Here is a 23,137-nt window from a genome sequence, read left to right on the forward strand (position 1 = left end):
AAAAAATACATAAAAGATTTATCACATTAGGGTAGTTTTGAGAAAATGGACCATAACACTTTTCTGGCAAGTGATTTGGCTGTGAAAGTACTTCTTCTGCTACCTCCATACTGTAGCATTATCAGACACGCTGGTCTCTTCAGAGATAATTGAAGCAGAATTTTTTTTCATTTTGTTTAAATGTAATTCTGAAGTGATTTCACAAACACACTCAAATATTACCATAGTGAATGAAAGGTAATTTCTTTGTGTTATTTCCTTGATCTATTGGTACAAGGGTGAGAGACAAGTTTGAAAAGTCACTTTGCATCCCCCCATGTTCCATCTCTCAGACAAAGGCTGAGAGACCTCACACTTCCACAATGCCTTCAGAGCTTAGACCAAAGGGTTTTTTTCTTATTTTGTGTTTTAGTTTTTTGGCTTCATTTGGGTCAGACAGCCTGAAAATGGCCATAAAGGTTAGGAATTTGTTGAGAATCTCTGGAAGATAATGGAACTTTGGTAATACACTTGTATTATCTTGTATTGTTCAGGAGATGAGCTACTCTTCCAGGTACTGAAGGGAATCTTTTTCAGGCAGTCATTTTTAACTGAACTCATGCTGATTGTTGGGTTGAGCTTGAAGACTCACTGCTCTCATGGCAAATCTCCCTGGAATAGCAGCTATTGATTTAGAGGAATTTACTGCAAGAGAAGTTACATCTATACCAGCAAAATAAGGATGACTAGGACTATCCCAGAGCAGTGAGGACAGCTTACATTCAAGTGATTTAATTCCCCTATCTTTTCAAAAGTCCAAGCTGCCTGTTCCACAGGAGCTTTATCAGCAATGTTCATCTCCAAGTACACACCCCACTATTTAAAGCACCTGTTCCTATTGGCACCTCAGCACCCAGCAAAGGCAGGGACAGGCCAGTGACAGCCTGGCTGATGTGCACCCAGGTGTTATCAAAGACAGGTCCCTTGTATTGGCTCTCCTGAAGCCACCTAATGGGGGTGTGGGCAGGAAAGGGGCAGGAGCAACATTTTACTGTGGTACAGCTAGCTCTAAAAAGAATGTCTGTTTGCACATCGAGATGGTGAGCCCATCACCCAGAAAATGACAGTATCAGATACAGCATACAGAGTCATACAGTTTACCTGCTCTGAGGGGGATCTGTGGGAAAAGCAGCACTAGGAAGAGGGCTCCTTAGGACAGTGCAAGAGCATTGCACATGCAAAAAGCTCTGGAAAATCCCAGTAGACTCAAGGGCATCCCAATGATTGTGGGATTTTTAATTTTTTTTAAAATTATTATTATTTTTAAATCAGCACTAAACACACCAACAAAGTGCACTTCTGCGCTGCCAAGATAAACACTGGGGTGCTGAGCCCACTGGTTGCAAGTTGCAAAACTCTGATCAGCGTTAATGCAGATATAGTGCTGCATGACCAGATTATGAGCTAACTTTCCCATGCTTCCTGCAGGTATAACATCTTCTCTGCAGGTTCCATGACACAGGTACTGTAGAATCACTGGAGGCAGAGCTGGAAAACACCTTGAGATGTCCCAGGGTAGCCTCAGCTGTATCTCAGTGCTGTTCCTAGTGGATGCTTGCCTCCTCTCTTGTGAAAGACACCTCATCAAGGAGGATGGATCCCTATCTCCACAGACATTCTTGTCCTGTTCTTCACCATCCACATTTTTTTCCTTGCTTTATCACCTGGATCCATCTCTCTGCATTTTATGACCACTACTTCTTGCTCTGCTTGTCATAGATATAGAAAACAGATTATTCCCTTCTCTTTTCATTTGAAAAGTGCTATTCTGTCCCATTTACCCCAAACATCTGCCCTTCGTCAGGGTAAATAACCTGAATTTTTGCTTTTTTTTCTTCTTAGACTATGTGCTTAGGTCATATTTTCTAGGTATCTTAATCTTGCTTTACTCCATCCTCTCTAAGTGATCTATGGCTTTCTGGAAGCACAGTGCCTGATATTGGACAAGAAATAGCTTTACCAGTGGAAGGATTATTTCATGTCTTTGTTGTTTACACATCTCAGGATGGACTTGCTCTATTTCACAACAGGCTGACTTTGCTATCACCTGGTTGACTTGTGATCCAGCATACTTCCAAGACCCTCCCCAGAAAAAAAAATGACAGTTTCTCATCCTATATTTCATGGATGAGTTCTTGCCCACCACCTTGCATGAGGCACAGTGAAATTACTTGCTAATTTTAGTGAATTTCACCAATTTGTCAGAATCACTTAATTCTAATTCTTTCCTCTACTGTGCTCACAATCTTAGAATTATTTATCTTCAGAATTACAAAGCCTCCTATAATCTAGACCATTAAAGAGAACATCAGATGAAACTGCACAGAGAACAGGCACTTGTGCACTATTGATGAGAGGGAATTTATGTAGAGCTGGCACCTTATCACAGTTCCATAATATATATTTTGAAATTCCTGTCCCCTTTTTGACATCCACCACACTTTTATGGGCTGTGAGTTTCAATTTCAGACAAAGGATATAGCACAGCCAGGCATACAAATCTGTGATCTTTAAATTTTCCTAATTCATATATCTGTGAATTCACATTTACTATTAGACAGATTTTTTCCTTCCAACAAAAAAAAGCCATATGTATGTATGACCATGTCCTTCCTTCTGGCATTCCGCATCCCCTTGATGAAGGTAAAGTTTGAATACACTGTGAGTTAACAGCATATTATTTATCTTTTACTTTTCTGACTGGCACAAACTTGTCTTTTTTTCCTGTGCTGAATTTCTTGCAATCCAAGTCTCTTTATTTGATGCAGCAGATCTGTATGTCAGGGGTCTGCAGCATGCTCCTTGGCTGAACAGGGAGCTGTGAGCCAGAAATGCACTTCTTTCAAGACTAAATTTTGGCATATAGACAGCTGCATTCATCAAGGCAAGTATTTTAGCTCAAGTCCAAAATTAATAACTGCAGTGAACTCCACCCAAATAAATGCACTTAGCTACAATAGTGCATATTTGCAAACAACATCTTGGAAATAGACTTCTGGATCTTCAGCTGGTGTAACTGTGAGGCTCAATAGATGGCCAGGAGAACAGTTGATGAAGGCATTATCTTACTGAACTGTATTATGTTATCAGGTTCTGTAAATCCTATTTGACAAGATCTGCTATAAAACCAGTTTCTTCACCCTTAAGTTTTACTGCAAAACACCTGCATTTAGATTTCTTCCTTCTGCTGAGGGCAAAAATATTTTAGAAGATGAATCTCTTAATTGAATTGGTGTATCTGGAAAGAGCAGGTGGGTCTCTTAACAAAGATTTATAAAAGCAAACAAGGGGAAGGGAAGCAAAGGAAGGAAAGCATAGCTCCACTAGAGAAAGCTTTTCTGTGTAACAGAATACTAAAGAAATACTGACAACTACAGAAAGATTAAGAGCCACAAAAAGTGGAGACATAGTTGAATTAGGAATAAAAGAAGCAGAGCAGGAATACAATATAGAAGGTCAATTGATAAAATATCTAGCAAGCGTTGAACCAACACCAATCAATACCACTCAGTATGAACCGAATCACAGCCTAATAACCACATCACATCCACTTTGTGGTACTATCTATCACAGCAGCAGCAGGAGGCAGTGGCAATTCTACTTTCTGCACACTCAGATGGACCAGCATCACCTGGGGCTCCTGGGGCTGCTTCGTGCTGCCACGAAGGCAGCAAAGCCTCTCCATGGTGGGCAACACCATCCCTTGGCTGAGCCTGCCAGTGGATGGGACAGCAAATCTGGAGTGGGAGATGGGCAGGAAGGCAAGACTCTAAATATGTAGCCAGTGGGATTTGGGATTATATCAGAAGCATTTCACCATATCTTACAAGGAATGCAACAGACAGATCAATATGCAGCGGCACGGAGGAAAAGTGAAGAAAGGTATATGAAGTGTAGAGGAACATACACTATGAAATGGCCCAAGACACCAATGTGCTAGTGGTTGAGAGTGGTCTGAAGGAGAAAGGATTTTTTTTTTTTTTGCTCTTGGTGCTGCCTCCTACAAGCAAAAAGTGACTGTGGAATGCAGCACCACAGATCTACACTCCTCAGAGTGCTGCTGAGCATGATGCCTGCCAGACTTGCCAGGGAGTCAGCCCATTCCCTGCATTGAAGCCTGCAAGAAAGAGAGAGCCCTGGTGCAGCTTCTTCCTGTGCACACGTGTGCATCCCTCTCATCACCCCAGGAACAGCAAGGGAGGCTCAGCCTCCCACCTCACTGCCCTCCTGGTCGATATCCCAGGTTCCCCTGCAGGCTCTGTCTCCTGACAGCTATGCAGGTGGACAGGGAAACCCTGATGCCCAGCACATTTTTGTCATGGTGCGTTCAACCCCAGGTCAGTGCTGGAGTGAAAACTCTGCATTCTCTCTAGAGGAGGATGAACTCACACAGAAAATAATTGGAGACTGGGTTGAGAAGAACCCACGCTCAATAATACAAATGGTGAGATTAAAGTCAAGTCTGGCTCATTTTCACAATATATGGTGGGAAAGTCTCATCCTCTTTCAAATCAGTAAAGTATTTTAAAAGCATTTCAAAAGGGCTGGGACTTCATCCTATGTTTTGATCTAATGTTTATGATGTGTGACTTGCATTATAGTCTACTGTATCTTTCCCAAGATGTTGGTGGAGCATAGAGGTCTCCTTCAAGACCTTTATAAGGAAAGATAATCAGTAGAACATATGCTTCTGGTAAATGCTGCATTGGGGCTCAAGCGTGAGAGCACATTTGACACAGTTTACCATTACTACTGTGTGCTCCAAAGGGATTGCTGGAAGAAAAAGTAAAAAGAATTAAATCTGTTCTTTCTCCAGGGAAATACTGGATGTTTAATATTTTCTCATCTCTACAACACTGCAAAAAGTCATCTCTCCATCCGAAACTCTGCCCTAATTCTGGTGCTCATTAGGCTGCTGCCGTCACGGCGTGCCGGTGCCTGTTGCTAGCAGCAGGCACAGGAACAACAACGCTGGCACCTGGAGATGCTGACACTCACTCCCCTGCCCCAGCAGAGCCCACGGCACAGCCAGGCAGGGCACAGGGGTGCCTGGCATGGATCTGGAGCTACTCTTGAGCTCACACACCTGTGGACCCACTGGAGGCGACTGTCAGCCCCTCGGGCACTGTGCCTGCCAAAGTAACACGTGCAGATGCTATCGCAGCAGTAGCAATCTTTCCCTAGGAAAGATTGGGAAATTATTTCCTTGGTTTTCTCAGCACTGTTTTCCTGTCTTTCAGCTGGACTCACGTCTGGGAATAAAACCTTTCTTAAAGTGTAGGGGTTTTTTCTGTTTGTTTTGATTTTAGGTTTTGGAAAAGACAACTGTCACTGCCTGACAGCACTATCAAACTCATCATTCTGAAAATTATATTCTGGGAATTCAGGTAAAGTTTTTTAAAATGAAATTAAATGCATTTGACAAAGCCAGAATTTGTTGAACAAGCTTCACAGTTCAAAACATTTTATCTCACCAAAAACATATTTCACAGCCATAACCTGTGAAACCTTCACCTTAACCACAGCAAAGCAGGCTTACAGTGCTCATGAACTAGTTCAGTCACGATACATTATTCGTATGATAATTAAACTTTTAAGAAAGGTGCTCTATTGTATTTTTTTCCCCCACTTTCAGTAGCAATGGGGATATGTGACTTATGGGACACATATTGAAGATATCATGTACTTCTTCTAGTGGTATCTCACAACTGTAAGGAAATAAACCCTACTGCATGTATTTACAGAGCAGTTTGCAAGATTTTGGAGTCTAATTAACCAGAAGTTCTTCCCAAATGAGAAAATTAAGAAATCACAGGGAGGTTGAGAAATGACACAAGAGTGGAATTGTTTCAGGAAATTAATCACAATGTGCATAGCCAATTATTTGCAAGATATTATTTCTTCTAATTATAGTCAGATACTACAGCTGACAGAGAAGGTAAGGTGGCTTTTTACATAACAGCAAAGCACAGGACATCTGTCACCAAAATTTATTCTGCAGCTAGTTCTCTGAGCATTTCAGTTAAGGCAGTCTGATAAAAATCGCAGATAAATAACTGTGCATTTCCTATTCTGAGGCTGCGTAAGCAAATGAAGTCCACAAGCTGCTAAGTCTGGAAAATACTGCCCTGTGTGCACAACGTCCCGTCCAGATGCAGGGCGAAATCCAGCTGAGATTGTTATCTTGACCCATGCCCAGCTTACGCTTGCAATACGCTTTTGTGCTCACATTATCCCATGCTGTTTGAAAACACAAAACAACTTTGTTGTGGCTCTAAAGTCCATTATTTCACCATGCCATGTGCTGTTAATCTTCCATGCTGAGGGTGGCTTTGTTTTGTTTCAGAGTCATTGAACTAAACTCAGCCCATTGGGGTTAATTCATCACCAGCAATGCTGGCAACACCTTTATGCTGCTGCAAATAATGCCAATGCACAGCACAAATGCATTCCTACCTATGTTCAAGCATGAGCACACACACTTAAAGGTATGTGTATGTAAATATGTAGGCACACACACACAGGAACAACTCATATACAGCTCCAGTGTGGTTTTCCTTTAAAAATAGTTCTAGCCAGTGGCATTGCAAAATCATCCTGGCCTATCACCAGGAACCTGCACCTGCACAGATCCCAGTTGCAGAACCCCTCCTGTAATTGTTGAGCAATTTGCCTGCTAAGCACCACTGGCAAGAGTCTGGCAGATCTTACGCTCAAAAAAACCACATTTGTTTGGCTCCTATGTTACTAAGACACTGCATTACTCTTCAGACTATCCAGAAAGCTGCCTGTTGACATACTGGCAAAAGGCTTTGGTTTTCCCCTCAAACAGATTAAAGATCCTTTACTTCTAAGGAGCACAGCCCAGAAGTACCAAATCCTTCCTAAAACCATGTTTCTATACTACACTTTCTTCCTCTATTTGGAGATGAAGGAAGGAGCAGGGTTCTTCGTTTCCTGCTCCCACTCCTATTCTTCTGTAGAGACACTGACTAAGAAAAGGGAGGTGAGAAACAGTCCAGGCTTTTTCCCTTGGACAGAACAATTACTTTCTACTTCTCGCTACACTCTCTTGCCAGACTTTTTAGTTAGTCTTTCACTAACATAATTAACATTATGCATTCTGGTCAATGCAGATGGCATGGGCAACAGCAGTGAAAATGCATTGCAACTCAAGCTATAATATGTGACAGCAACCACACTAAATATGGCTTCACAGATTAGATCCACACTTAGGTTCTTATTGCTCTCTAAAAACCTCATTGTCCTATCTTCACTGCTACTGCATACTACTAATTGCTGAGATGCAAAAAGTCATACCAAAATACACTGGCAAAGACAAGGTCTGCAGAAGCACCTTAACATTACTGCAAATAAAGGGAAAATGCTGGTAGAACAGATGTAGAGGGGGCAGCTGAGAAATATTTTCCATTCATTTCCACTTACCTGGTTCCCCCAGGATTCAAGAAAGTAGAACTGTTTCTGCTAAAAAAAAAAAAAAAAAAATTGCACCAAAGATGCCCTACTTAATCGTTAGTTACTCCACATGATGCCTATGGCACTAAACTTTGGTTGCCTGCTCAGCTCAAAAAGGAGCAACAAAAATCAGTCATGCTCTCCATTTACTTGAGCTTCCCCTCCTTGATTCCCCTTTTTCCATCTTGGGTAGAACAGCTAAAGAGAAAAAAATTAAGCAAGTGCACAGATTTCTGGTGATAAATTTTCTGAGATTGGTGGTGGTAACTGCAGAATCCCTTCTCGTATCATCTATCTGTCCAGAAGCACATCTGCTAACCTGAACTGGGAGCCCTCTGTAGTCAGTGGGAAGCAATTGCTTGAGAGATTTACCATCGAGCTGCCAGTCTCACACATACCTTGGACAAGATAAAACAAACTTTGGAGATGCCTTTTTCTCTCCCAGAGTTAGCTGCGTGAATATCCTGGAAAAAGTCAGTTTATGTACATTAATAGGGGTAATAATATATGAATGACAGACAGTGAAAGAGCTGAAGCTAAGTAAGAGGAATCTTGCCTTTAGTATCTTCCAGGCAACATAAAGCACAGAAAAAAAGGCACATACATCCTGGAGTGTTGATTGCTATAGAAACCAGAGTACTATTTCTATGTCTTTTACCTTGATTCCTATTTCTCCTGTAACTTTGGGATAAGTAAAAAAACTGAGTTACCTCTCCTTCACTTAGTGAATTTCTAAAATAGAACAAAATTTGAAGCCATTCTTTGACTGCCTTTATGGTGCCCCCTTCCTCCCCCTTGGATGAAAAGCTTTCTCGCCGTGCCATTAATCTGCAGGTACTTTAGTGAAGAGATGATGTGCAGGTTTAACAAACTACTGAAGATCAGCACTTGAAAAATGAGGACCATTGTTATTCCCTGCCTTGCAGATTATGAACTGATAGCTGTAGTCTCCATCCTTGCTTGTGCTTCATAACTTGGAAATCTCTGCACATTTAGAACAGCATTCAGTGAAAAAGGAAATGGATTTCTCTGTCTAATTAGTCTAAGTGCTCTCTCCTAGCCTTTGTCCTTGTCTTTCTGGGATCTCATTTACTGTGCTATTTAAAAGGAGCCACATCTGTTACAATGAGCTGTCTGTCAACTGAACATCCAATATCAGACACAATTTTCTCTTACCTTTTACTTATACTTTTCAATAACAAGATGATAAATGCAGATTTTAGTCAGCAGTTTTTAAAACTGCTGAAGGTTTGCTCTCCTCCCTATCCTCTTCCAGGCTGCAATGTAGTCTTGATTTAGAGATATCATGAACACAGAACAGAAAACCTGGATGAATTTGGTCTACAAGCTTGCTTTCCTTTAGACCACTGAAAGAAAAAAAAAATCATCTCAGTCTTTGCATGTTTTAATTGAAAAGACTTAATTGCTCAGCAGCAATAGACATATGCCTCACTGTAAATTTTATATTCACCCCTAGCAGTTGCAGCTGGTGTTGATTTAGTGTTACCCTGATAACCCTGCTGGGTGTTTTTTTTACTTGATTTACATTCCCTGTGAAGAGTGGAGGTAACATTTCCCAGAGTGTGAAAACAAAGTGACCTTACAGCTAAACATTCCTTCCTACAAGCAGCAAATCAGTGTTTATTAGCATCTAACCTTTAAAAGCAAAATTCCATGGGTCATCCTTAGAAACACTGCTGCAATGAATTTTATTCTCATCAACCAGTCACAGACATTCAGGGTCAAGTTTGAATGTTTGTTTGTTACTTTAACTTTCTCCATCAGGATTTTCTGCACACGCATAAAGAAAAGAAAATGCAGCCTGGGGGAAGGAGGTAGACCTTGTGTGGTTGGTTTGCTGCAGGTGTTTCAGAGTTTCAGAACACACACATAGCACCACACTAAAGGATGCTGTGCCACCTCCAAGCCACTCAACCATGTTTTCTAGCCCAGTGCTGGGCAGAGAAGTTAAACTGGCTCCCACAGCCCAACTGGCTTAGGCAGGGGTTACTACCAGGACCCTACTGCAGTTTTCAATATAGTAGTAGTTCACTGTTTTGCTTTTATAATATGTCTCTTTCTTCTGGCTCTTTTGTGCATTTAAGCCATGAATTCTTAATGTGTGTTGTGACTCTTTCATCAGTGACCTGGTTTCACTAGGCCTTCAGATGCTCAATCACAACACAAACAGTAACTAACAGCAACAATAAAAAGCTTTGTCTGAAATGCCTGGGTCTTGTTTGTAATGGAGACCTGGTCAATACTTCACTCTTTGCAAAGCTGGCATCATACAGGGAGAAGAACAATTTTTTAAAAAAATCAATTTTCTATCAGTGTGTCATCAGTTACTTGCTGCTTTCTGGTGGATAAATTCCTGTAGATCTGAGTGCAAGTTTTAGTTTAATGTTTCAGTCCTGGTTGAAATGCAATCATTGATCTTCCTGCTTAAACAGTATATTGAAAACAAGACATAATATTCCTTATGAAAACAGTGAGAAGAGAAAGCAGAAGCCAGGCTCAGCCTTTACAAAGACCAAGATGTTCCCCTGGAGGAGTGAAAGGGCTGTGATAAAAAAGATGGGACCAGTGTGTGGGGTTGCTGACTACTTGTTTATGTCATTTTCCACTATTTTCATCTTAGACAACAAAACTCCATTGGCAACGATCGATATTTAACAGCTAACGAATTGAAAGGTTTGGGCTTTTTGATTGCAGGAGGATTTAAAATAAATTTTGATGTGATTTTAGCATATCCCTTAATGCCTTTGGCTCTAATTTACACTGTGGGGTGGGTATGTGGTTGGTGCAGCCCTTATCTGATCTGAGCCATCCAAAGAGTATTTGCTGCACTTCATTTTACAATACAGATACCTTCACTTGGATTGTTTTTTGACTTTGCCAAGTTTAGTGTGAAGCACAGTGTAAAGCCTGAGGGAAAAAAAACCTATGTTTTCAAACCATATTCCTTAATGAACCTGCCCCAAATTTAAACATCCTCCTTTATAACTTCAAAAACCTTCACACTCCTCAAAGATACACTGCATATATCTCAGAAGCAAAGTTTATGCCAAAGGCTTCTTTCCTTTTTTCTTTTTTTTTTTTTTTAGTTTAGCTGCCAAATGCTGCATTAACTCATTTGCTGAAATGCTGATTCATCAGACCATACTTGTCAGAAATGCCCGTGTGCTCTCAAACAGAGATTGCTTTCTTTTCTGAGAGCTTAGATGCCTCTTTTGTGATAAGTTTCAAGTTTTATGGCCTCAAGAGATACCTCATCCTTATTTGGTTCAGGATTGCCACCATATATTTAGACCTATTATTCTAGATCAAAATCTCTCATAAGTAGAAGGGCATGAATTTGTAATTATTATGATATTATTAATATTTGAATTATTTAATTAAACTCTTGAATATGTTTTTTATATCCTCATTTGGAAGCTGGATGACAGGTGTTGCTTTGTGTCCATCTTGCAGAGGATATTTGTTTTCAAGGGACCCTAGGTCAGCAGGCACATCTTTTATTGAAACTCAGGTTATTCACAGTGCCGTCAGGTCCCTTGATTTTTTCATTTCACTGAAATCATAGAGTTTCAGGAAGCTGGAATTTAAGAAAAGACAAAATTAACGCTGTAGCAGAAATAATGAGAAAAGGGCACAATTAGTAGAAACTGGAGGAAACATTATTGTTTTGGTAGTTTAGAGCAAAATTAATTGCTGGGGCAGAGGAAGATCTGGCTCAGTGTGTGTCGAAGTGGAGGGCAGAATTGCCTTACTCAGTAAATGTAAGGAAGTTGACAGTAGTAATTTTCTCACATATATTTGGTAAATGCAGTTTAAATGAAAAGTACGATTATTTTTATTTAACCTCAAAAATGCTACATAATCTACAGCCTGATTTATGAATATTAAGAGTGTTTGCCTGACTGAATCTTTTCCGTTTACCACTATTGCCCATTAATCCAGAACAAAGAGTTTCGATTATATTCAGTACTATACAGTCAGCTTAGAGGGCAAAGAATATGGCAAATTTCATGGCATTAAATATAAATAACAAATAAACAAAATTACCCATCTTATTCACCTAGATCTGGCAATGAAGGAATTCTAGCAGAATTTCACTTTTGCATTCAAAGATACTTGGCTTTGACCTGAATCTGTTAAAATCCAGCTCCTGTTGCTATTTAAAATGTTATCAAGTGATAGTGTTTTTTAAAACATTGTAATTCCCCTCGCACTGGTATTTTATGGGCTGAAGTCCCATGATCCCTCATGCAGCTGTCAAAACCTCCAACTTTCCCAGGACAACTGCTACAGTTTATTTAAGTGCTGTCAGTGCCAAAATCTGGGGCATTCTGGAAATCTGAGGGTAGCACAAAATAAACTGAAGCAAAGAGTGAGAAAAAATGAAATAGGGAATATATTGCTCACTGACTGAGTTAATATAAAAATGAATTAGATAATAAAAACCTCCTTTGAAAAGAAGGAGCCACCACCAGAATTTCTGTTTTTACTGCAAAGCTCAGAAGTGAAAGGCTGCAAGAAGTAGGCACTTCACCCCCAGAACTGAGGGCTGGCTTTACATCACTGTGCAAATACAGCTTTTGCCACAGGACAAGCATGTTCTTTTACAGTTTAATACACATGGCAGTCATCCAGTCTCGTCCCAGGGATGCCAAACTTTACTTTCCTCACTTAGCGCTCACTGTCAGATACTTCCAGTGACTTCTACAGAACCACTTGGAAGAATGGCAGAGCTACCAAGATCCAATTCTGAAGGACCCAGGCAAGCAAAAAAATGAGTGGATTTCAGAAAGATTTGAATAGCAGGACAAAGATCATAATACAAGACTACAGATGCCTCTTGCCTTTTTTCCCTATATGTTCACAGGTGACTTGGTTGAGAAGAACCTGGTCCACCCCAGCAGCAACAGCAGGGGTGCCAAGGAGGTCAGGGATGAAAGGCAGTAATGGGATCAGCCAGAAGCCCATGTATCATTAGGTATTTCTGATGAATCTTTGCTTGTAGGAGATTAGTTGGCCTGCTGGGCTGCCTAGACTTTCTAACACAAAATGTAGCATCTGAAGAAAACACACTGATCAGTCTTAAGGTAAACTCAGGGTTACAGATTTAGTTTTCAAAGTTTCCTTTCTATTTATTAAAAAAAAAAAAAATAAATTGGTACTACCAAATATAATGACAAGGCTACCCTGCTGAGTTTCGAGCCCAGAAAGCTATTGTCTCCCTGGTCTATGTATCCTAGACTGTGCTAATGTTTCCTATAATGCAGCTAATAACCAACCATCAGCAATAAATGCCTTGTCATCTCATTGTCGCACACAGCAATAGCTGGAGCAGTGATACTGACAAATGAACCTGTGTAATCACTTTAGATTTCTTTGTTACATTTCACAGTGTGAAGACTGCTTCTGCTCAGCACGTCACAAAAAAACAAACAAGAGCTATAGCTGTCTCCTCCATCAATCTCAGCTTATTTTTGTCAGACCTCTGTCTGCACAGCCCCAGCCCGGCCACCACTTGACAGCCGATGGTCTGGTGAAGAGGAGATGGATGGTGGCCAGAGCAAGATGGAGAGACCTCTGTGCTCCTCCTGCTTTGTAAACAATTTTTGCCTTGAGAGAGCAAGTGGGCAGGGAGAAAGTGAACTTTTTTTCTACTTTTCAAGGCTGCTTCACACTGAAAAAGAGAAAAGGAGGAGGGAGGGGGAGGTTCTCATTAAAATCCAGTCGAGTCTGCCATTTTCCCTTTTACCTTTTCAATCTTTTTATAGTTTCAAATCATTAACTATCAGCGTGAAGCTCAAAGGTAGTGCTAGCCATCTATGAAACAGTGACACATTTGACAATAATGCTTTTGAAGAGCTTGTCACATCCTCTTCCCAAATCAGTCTCATTAATGCTCAGACTGTCTCTCTTTTCTCCCTGCTTCTTTTCTCCTGGTTTCTCTCTAATTAGCTTGTTTTTTTATGCTCCCTTGTTCCACAGTTTGAGCTTAAAAAAAAAAAAAAAGAAAAAGAAAAGAAAAAAAAAAAAGAAAAGAGAGAGAGAGAAAGAAAAAATAAAGGAGGTGGATGTCATTTCCATGAACCCCAAGGCCAAGTTAATCAGCAGAATTAATGACTCTATTACCCATTAGACTTGGGGCTATGGTGCTTATGTGGCAGCACCCAGTGTTCTCGGATCCCATGCTTCTTCACTTTCCTCTGACAAATTTAAACTTCTGCAAGCACACTCCCCGATCCAGCCAGCCCTCCACACTCCCTTCAGTCCACAGAGGCTGCCATGACCCAGGAGGGCACCCTGGGCATCAACAGAGAGGGTAGCAACAACAAAAATGAGGTGGAATTACTTTTTCTTCTTTCTTTCTGGCATCTGTTTCCTAGCTCTGTGTACAAGCTCTGTCAGCCCCACTACTGCAGTTCTCCTCCATGCAAATATCTGTAGGCCCTGACCTGGAAAAGTCACTGGCAGCTCCCAGTGCCTCAAATCCATCATGAGACATAAGGTTGTGTAGAACAAGATGCCTGCAGGACTTACTTTCCAGTAAGGTGCAAGGAAGTACCTTACCATCTTCACAATCTGCCCATGCAATGGACAAAGTGTAACTTGCTCTAATATGGAACAGAAATGAGTGCAGAAAGTTAGGCTTCAATGGCATGAGCAACCAAAAGGAAAAAGCTCTTGACCCCAGATATGAGCTATTGATGTCTCTGTCTTTGGAGAACATGACCATGAGGATGGCACGGAAGGGTTTGCACAGGCTGGTAGAACTTCTGGACAGGCAGTGGGTTCCTGGAAAACCATTTGCAGGGTTTATTTCAACAGTCCTCTCTTGCAGCATGATATGCCTGAGCCTTTCTGGCCTGAGCTGTCCCTGCACTTCCCACGATGTAAGGAGGCAGTCCTGGCTCCTCCATCACTGGAGATGGCAGAACAGGAACAGCAGAGGCACAGAGAGCCCTCAGCACTGGCAGCAACATTGCATTTTGACCCACTCCTCCCTTGTACCAGCCAGCATGGCACCAATGTGTAGACAAGGCCAGGTCTCAAACTGGTTCATGAGGGCAGCCTGCTCCCAGTCTGCCTCTCCCCACTTTTGGGAGCACTTTCTCCAGGGAACAAGGTAGTGATACTGTTTGCATCTCTGAAGAGAGAATTTGCTGAGGCACCCATCTGATGGACAGTTGCTCTTCTTGCATCACTGATTTTTGCACAGAAAATTCGGGTTTTGTTTTTATCTTCTCTTGTTCCAGTTGCTTGATTCACAATTTTAACTAAATTGCAATGTTACTCAGGTAAAATGCAGACAGTCCCTTTCCCCCACCCACACCTGTTTAGGAAACAACATGCTCTAATGGTTAAAAAGGGATATAAAAAAAATACTTTTCTGGGCTTGAAGAATGAGGGGGCTTAAATTGGGTTCCTGCAAGGGTGGCCTCACTTGCACACTTGTAACAAAACCAAAACCAAAGAAAAAGATCCCTCAGAGCAATTTGCACAGCTGCTCTGGTCTGCAACCATGTGGCCTTAAAATCAGCAGCATCCCTCCCTTGGTCTCACTAGAAGTGACCTGACTACTGCCAAGCATCTTGCATTGAAGTAGTGCAGCAGGACATCATCAATGGGACTCAAAACTCTCCCAGAAGACACAGCAGCCATCCCAAAAACGTCCATGTACTTCTGAAAATGCCTCAATACTTTTAGCTTGGATGCTTTCTGCTCTTTGAAAGAAACAGAAAACTGAGATTTCCCTCATGCCCTTTGCACATCAAAGTGGGTTTTGCCCATAAAAACACAGGCTCTGTGCTGAGGTCAAGAGCCTGTCTCCACAGAGATGTGGAGGATACCAAGCTTGAGCCACATGAGGTACAAGCTGCTTGCACAGCAGCTAGTAAGGATATTTGTAACTGACAGAAATAGAAATAATAAAGCAAAAGACAAGTGCTATGTGCTTATGCACCCAAGAGCCTCCAGGAAAAAAGATACCTTTTCATATGTGCACTATTATTAACTCCACACAGCTTTTAGCTCTCACACTCAGGCCTTGCTATAGCAGACAGGAGCTTCTTTGCAGAGCGTAGTACTTAAATAAAGGGGACAAAAATAGGAAGAAGCATCAAAGTGACTGTGTGAGGCTCCCTATGCCTCCAGGGAATGAAAAGTCTGGGAGCATGACCTCTTCCAACTCTGCCACCCGCCAAAGACTAGCTCAGTCTCTTTGCAGAATTTCTATGCTGTAACTTCATTATGGTAACCCTGTTTCCATCTCTGTCCCTGATCATTTCTTTCTCTGGATACTCAGAAGTGCTGATTTCAGTGCCATGGACTCACCCCTGTGCCACATTCTCTTCCTCTCAGGTATGAAGGTTTGTGCTGTACCATGCAGTCTGTGCACGCTAAAGAAGCTGCTTGCACAAGTGCTAAACAAATGCTATACTGAGCCCCAGTGTGCCAGCTCTGTTCTATCAGCCAAACAGAGCAATTTGCAGGAAAAAAGCTTTGAATTGCAGCTGAGAAACTGAAAATTAACTGATTCAGGTGTATTTCTACTTTGCATATACAAGCACAATCACTGCTAACAGTGTTGTGAGCTTGGGTGTTCACTGGTTCCTTTTCCTCCTTGTCTCATAAGCTGGGATTTTGCATATGTGGCCACACAAGATTCTGCAATGACAAGTTAAAAACATGGTTGCAAAAATACACAAGATATGTCCAGATACTATCCAGCCTCAGTATCAATCCCTCAGCTGCTCTCCTGTAACTCGTTGCCATGGACTGACTGTAGCTTTTACCTTCTTTGGAGAGGCATTTCAAACACTTCTCCAATGGCCCTCTTTCTTTTTCCAAATGTGACCCTGTTCCACAGACATCACTGCTTTCATGTAGGTGCAGCCTTGCCAAAGGAGGCTCTGGATATGATCTAAGAAAGGAGGACAATGCAGCTGGACCAGGATGCTGCTCTAGAAGTAAAGCTATGGAGAATGTCAGCTCTGACACACAAGTTTTAACTGTCTGTTTTGGATGCAGGAGTTACCAGACCCTCTAAAAATAGCTTGAATGTACACCAAGTATATTATAAAAAATTTGAGTTGTTCTCTTCTCTCCTGTATACCTTTCCTAAATATCTGTTGCATCTCCTTAAAGGCATGCAGGTTCTTCACAAAGCTCCCAATACTCCACGGCAAGCAGGAGACAAATCAAAAATAGACGAAGAAATCACAGATCTTGCCTATTTGACACTTGTGGTGCTGGCATTTGTGCCTCAGCAGCACCAGTGACCTCATTACTAAATGTGAGTTCCCTCACTACTGAAGTATCATAGAATCATGAAATCATAGTATCACCTAAGTCAGCTTGGTCATTGGCAGTAGCAAAACACAGCTGCTTCTATACATGTGCTCAGAGTGCCTCTTGGGCTGCAAACCCAGCAAAGGTCCTGCAGTCCTGGTGTCATTTTCCAAGGTTCAGTCCCATCTTCTTCACAGTCAGCATGGAAATCATGACTGCTTTGCAGGCTACTGCAAGTAGGCACTATGAATAATTTTCTTACATGAAGTTCGTAATGCAGCAAAGGCATTGCCCTCCAATTTCCCTGCGACACAGGGAGAAAAGTTACGTTAGGTGTCACTGGGGAAGAATAGTAACCAGTGAAAAAATTAGGGTAAAATCCATGAATAAAAATAGAGAAACAGCTTAGCCAGCAATTAGCATTAGGACTTGTCCCACACGGGGACATTATTTTGCCACTGTATTTTTCACGCGCTGTTGTTTCAGATTCACCGGACTGATGCGGCTGAGCAATCGCTCCCCTCACCCAAAACTAAACTGACCTGAGAGAACATCTTGGATTTTATTGCCTTGCTTTGAATGCCTGATCAGAATTCAATGCTTCCTTAGATATAGCTTTAATACGCACTTTGCTAAAGTGCTTTCAACAGTAAATATATCAGGCCAGGGATAAATTTGGCACAGTGCATTTAACCACATGAAATAGAGTTAAGGCACAGGGGACATCCTTGAGTTCCAACTCATCTGCCCCCCAAAATCCATAATAATAATATTTTTATTTTAGCACTCATACCTGAAGGCCTCTAGATACTTTGAAAAAAGGTGCAGAGTAGTAAAAGCAATTTAGTCCCCAATTTTAATTCATGGTAGATTATTATACCTCTGCACACATATTGCTTTAGTCATCTACAGTTTTATATCCTTTCTTTTTAGTGTAGAACTGAGTTCTTAACTATATTTATGGACTGCTGTATTTTCCCTGTACACCTCTGCACCTTATTATTTATGCATAATCTTCCATTTCCCTTCAAGTTATTGTTTGCAATGTATTTTTAAAATAAATAAATAAAGCTGAAACTCCAGATTTTGACTTTTTAAACTAAATAAGAGACTACAGAGGGCTAAGCTATGTTTGGCTTACACATAGAAGTGAAGGCAGGATTTGGCCCAAGAATACATTGCTCCAGATAAGAGGGAAAGCTTTAAGATTCACATCCTGCTTCCCTTGCACACCAGCAATGAGCAGGCACAGGTATCAATCAACTCATAATCTGTCATGAGAAGGATGCATTTTGCTAGCACAGACATCTCGTTAATGACCGAAATTCCTTGTAGCAGCAGGTTAGCCAAGAATTTAACAGCATGCTGTGCTGTTCTCCAAAGTACCTTCCTGGAAGCAAGGATGTTCTTGTCTTCGTGCCCCTTCTGATAGCACCAGCATGGGTAGGTGTGCAGCCATTCAGTTCGGGAGCACTGTGCCTGTAATTATTTGCTTTGTAATTGACAGTGCTGGATGTTTAAAAACATTGCACTTCTGAGCCTAGTATTTTTCCATGTCTCATTCCCTTGAAGGGCTTTCCCAGAGAGGAGCACTGAGTATGGTTAATCTGAATTAACTTCTAAAATGGATTAGTTAAAAATGCATTAAATTTCTATGTATGTATTCTCCTTCAGAATTAACTTGACCTTTATGAGACTTATCTTACTTTACCTTAATTCTGAAAAAGAACATCTACACAGGGATTTAATGCAATTCAATCAATCCACTTTAAATTCAGGCCATTTAGCTGGTTTTGATTTCTTTCATTCCATATGCTTATGTAGACTTACCCATGACTCAATATATCTAAAGGACAGCAAAGGAAAAGCAGGAATCTGTACAGCTTCTTGCCTGTTTTCCTGAGAGATGGTGTCTAAACCCTATTTTCATATTTGTACATGCATCTAGAAAGCCTGGCAAAGCATCTGCACACCCTTGCAATTTTGAAAGAAACTTACTTCTGAAAACAGCCGGGATCCCTTCCATCACAACTGTGCAGAGATGCTCAGCAATGGCCCTTAGGAAGGTCATGTGGTTCTACCAGCAGGATACGAGTGCTTTCTCCATGCAAAATTCAAATGTTTGGATGGGAAAAGGCTGCTCTACAATTTCTTGCAAATTCCCCCCTAAGGACCAAGTCCCAGGGAGTCACAAACATAATTTCTTATAACAATTTCTATTCACTCTGTTGTTATTTCCAAGAGGACATGACACAAGGTTTTTGGCTATCTTTTCCAGCAAATCAAAACCAGGTCTCTCCCTGGAGTTACAGGAGATGAGTTAGTGTCACTTGGTTGTGTGGTTTTGGTGATGCTGAAATGAAGATCATTAAAACTTCTTAAGAGGAACTACCATGTTTCTCTAACTTTTCTGTTCCAGAAAGGAGAAGAAATGAACCATGAATACAAAACCTTGCTGCCTGCCTTACAGCTTTCTCTCTTTTCCCATATATTCATACTATTTTCTATTAGGTATGTTTCTCTTCATAAGTCACATATTTCACTTCATCTCCTAAGGGCAGCCATAATATCACATGAAAGAGAGCCTGCATCCATTCTTAAATCTTTGGCTCCACCATCTTATCATCAAGCTCTGTACCTCAGAGGGCATCTTCCATGAATTATCCTTTCTCTGTCTTATTTATAGGTCAGTTAAAATAACCCACATTGCCATATTTTTAGGTTTTCCTGCTTTCTGTTCAAATAACCAAAGCATTTTTCCAGGACTTTGTAAGTCACCTTTTACAGAGTCACCACCGGAAAGGATATCCATCCTTTTTGGTGGCATCACCTCCTCTTCCTTCTAAGCACATTGCAATGGTGGTGTCTACCTTCACATGCCTCACACCTTCACCTACACACTCTAGCCTCTTGCTTTGTCTCCCACCAAACATCTCCATATTTGCCACTGGCATCAGCTTTGTTGCCAGCTCTTTGTTTTCTTGTGATGATATTTTAACACGCTCACTAGCACAGGTTCTTACACAAACTTCTTCTCCACACCTGTCCTCCAGGTTTATTTCCCAGTTTTTCTCATTCTGCTCCTCTCCTCAGGGAGATCCCATACAACAAGGCCCTCAGTGATTTCAGGTATTTTCATTGCAATTGCTTTCACAGCTTAGCATTACTTTGCTCTACTTTGCTCTTCTTTGCCCTCTGTTCCTTTTTTTGGGCTACATGGCTTCATACATGGGTTCATACATCAAGCAAACACTGCTGCTCCTGAATCCTGGCTGCCTCTACTAAAAAGCAGATACTACATTATAGCATCTCGAGACACTGGAAATACCCTGGTTAAAATTATAGAATCATAGAACCATTAAGGTTGGAAAGGGCCTCTAAGATCATCAAGACCAACTGTCAACACAACACCAGCAGCCAAGTAAACCATGTCCTGAAGTGCTACACTGCCATGTTTTTTTAGCACCTCCAGGAATGGTGACTCCATCAACTCCCTGGGCAGCTGTTTCAATGCATGACCACTATTTCTGAAAAAAACTTTTTCCTAATATTCAATCTGAGCCTCCCCTGGTGCAACTTGAGTCAATTTCCTCTAGTCCTATCTCTGGGTATGTGGAAGAAGAGACACACCCCCCCTCACTACAACCTCTTTCTAGGTAGTTGGAGAAAGCAAGAATAAGAACATCTCCCCTCAACCTCCTCTTCTCTAGACTAAACAACCCCAGGTCCCTCAGCTGCTCCTCTTAAGACTGGTGCTCCAGACCCTTTGTCAGCTTTTTACCCTTCTCCAGACATGCTCCAGCAAGAAAACATACTTCTTGTAGTGAAGGTCCCAAAACTGAATGCAGTACTCAAGGTGAGGCCTCAACAGTGCCAAATAGAGGGATGTTAAGATTGGGGTTGCCTTGTGTTGCACACACACACACACACAAAATTAGGTGGTCACACAGAGCTTAAGTGAGGGACACTATCAAAGATAGAGTTAGTGAATTGCCCTTTTGCTTGTATCTTGTTGCAGTAAGAATATCTGTCATTCTCTTAGTGGTTTGCTGCTTGGAGGGTGATTTTAATTAAAACATAAAATGTCAAACATTAGTAAGAAGGAGGATAACCCTGTGGGGAGTAAGGATGAATCAAATTTATTAGTCACTGAGCAGCAGGCTGGTAGCCCTTCACTTGGAGAAATCTTAAAAGACTGTTAATGCAAAATACAGAATCAGTCTAATCTCTCCCTATTCTAACTAACCTTCTGAAAAATAGTATCACAAGTTTCCACCAGTTCCAGAAATTAAAGACAAATCTGCTGCAGAGATTAAACCAGCCTCATTTTGTGGGTGTAGGGCACACAAAATGTAAGTCTCATGGACTGAAAGGAAAATGTCTCTCAGGGATATTTCTCTCTATTATCAAGAAATGGCTGTGCCTTGCACTGTACTGTGTCCAACAGGACTGTATGAGCCACTGGCATTTGGTAACAAACATGAAAACCAACCCTTGGGACTATTTCTTAGGGAACCATTTTCAAGAGCAGAATTTTTCCACATTTCTAAGGAGGAAGGGTGACTATAGGCCCCTCAAGAGAGGAACAGGGAAGGTCAGGATTGCAGCATAGACAAGCTCCACCTGTCCTCCCACCTGCACAATATCCTCTGCAGTTCTTTATGCTGTTGCTGCATCCATTTGGTCATTCTGTCTGACTTCTTTAACATTCACAGACAAATACCATCTTTGTTATTTTTAATGTTCCCTTAAAACTAACACATCTGGTGTACTTTTTACGGTGTTATCATCAATCTAAGAAACATTCACTTTTCTTTTGTTTTCAGGTTTCAAACATAATGGATTCAAAGGAAGAATGGAAAAACACCCCAGCTATCCCAAAGATATATTGCTTTTTGACTTACTTCCCATACAGATTACAGAGAAGCTTATTATATTAAGAGCACTTTACCTTATGCATGCAGCTAAATGCACTTAGTGACATAGAGAGAACGCCTTGCAAAAGGTGGGGATCTCCAACTGGATTTTAAATTTCCCTACAAGTGGGGTGGCTTTTGCTCTGACCACCTCTACATGTGGGTTATTTCCATCTCCTGCACACTCTTTAGTCATAGGGCAGGGTAAAAACTCTCCTCCCTGGTCCACATAGATGGGCTGTGCCCTCATGTTGGGCTACTCTTTAGTTGCACCTCCTGCATGCTAGGGCTGGGTAAGTCCAGTCCTTGAGAGACTATCAAGAGATATCAAGGTAACCATCAAAGAAATAAGTAGGGGATAAGTTTCACACCACCCTTTATAATGCACTGGTTTTCTTTTTCTTTTTTAAACTTACAATGGGGTGTAAATTCTAGTAAAGATTTTGAACAGCTTTTAGCTAAGAGTCCTTAAAATTACAGAGTTTCATTCAGCTTGAAATCTCATTCTATGTGCCATAAAAGACAGGCAGCATTTGGGAGGTAGGGGGGGAGGAAAAAAAAGAGTAGAGCAACAATACAGAGCTTGCAAATCACAACCAAGTGGAGCTGTCAATAATATCTTGCTCACCATATTGTCAGAGAATTTTCCTTCTGTGTCACGTTGGTCATTACTGTAACACTATATGAGAAATCATTCCATCTGTTAAAAAAGAAAAGAAAAGCAGCTGCTATCCTCCTGCAGAGATGGAACTAACAAACACCCAGTAACTGTATTCCTTTCAACTTTTGGGGTCACAATTTTAGTCCCACTTCATCCATGCCACACAAGCCACCAAGCAGTTCTACTGGCATAGTAATAAGGCCCTCAAAAAGCTCATTAACCATCATGTAAGAAGTATACCTGTGGAAACAGCAAAGGCAGTCACCGTTTTAACTCCTGCACTGATGGTTTAGAGGGTTTGGGGACTTCTCTGGTGTCAGGGGAAGAGAAGATGCTAACATTTTGGAGAGGGGAGCACTATTGCAGTCACTGCAGCTGAATAGGAGAAATTTTCATAGAGATTCAAGATTATTTTGTTGACTTAGCTTGGCAGTTGAACCAGGTGAGTCCCATTTGCCCAGACACAGAAAATAAAAGCACTTGAATGCATGAAGCGGAGATGCCTGGGGCAAGAGCAGCAGGATGCCAGTGGAGGCACTCAGGCCCAGGAGGAAGCCTGGGCTAAGATTTTATGACTTACCATTAACACTGAACAACACAGAGAGCCCCTGGGAACAGACTTCTTCAAGATCACTGCTAGGCTATATATACCAAGGAAAGAGCTGGGTGGGATTGCACAGATGCACCATACTTAGATGTACGTAAATTGGGCTGGAGGGTAACCTGTAGCTCCTGTGAT

The 23,137-nt window shown here is 41.4% G+C and overlaps 1 long non-coding RNA gene across 1 annotated transcript in view; it reads right to left on the bottom strand.

Annotated features, from left to right (window-relative positions):
* LOC139792659 (uncharacterized) overlaps positions 1–23,137 on the bottom strand; it is a 103,365-nt gene that overhangs the window by 58,853 nt on the left and 21,375 nt on the right. Inside the window, exons 2-3 of the long non-coding RNA XR_011724336.1 lie at positions 8,692–8,882; positions 7,914–7,979 (exon numbers count right to left, since the gene is read on the bottom strand). This is a non-coding gene — a long non-coding RNA (uncharacterized lncRNA). The remainder of the gene's footprint in view (positions 1–7,913; positions 7,980–8,691; positions 8,883–23,137) is intronic.

This window comes from Heliangelus exortis, chromosome 2 (genome assembly GCF_036169615.1).
Source record: "Heliangelus exortis chromosome 2, bHelExo1.hap1, whole genome shotgun sequence".
In the NCBI taxonomy this organism is placed as follows: domain Eukaryota; kingdom Metazoa; phylum Chordata; class Aves; order Apodiformes; family Trochilidae; genus Heliangelus; species Heliangelus exortis.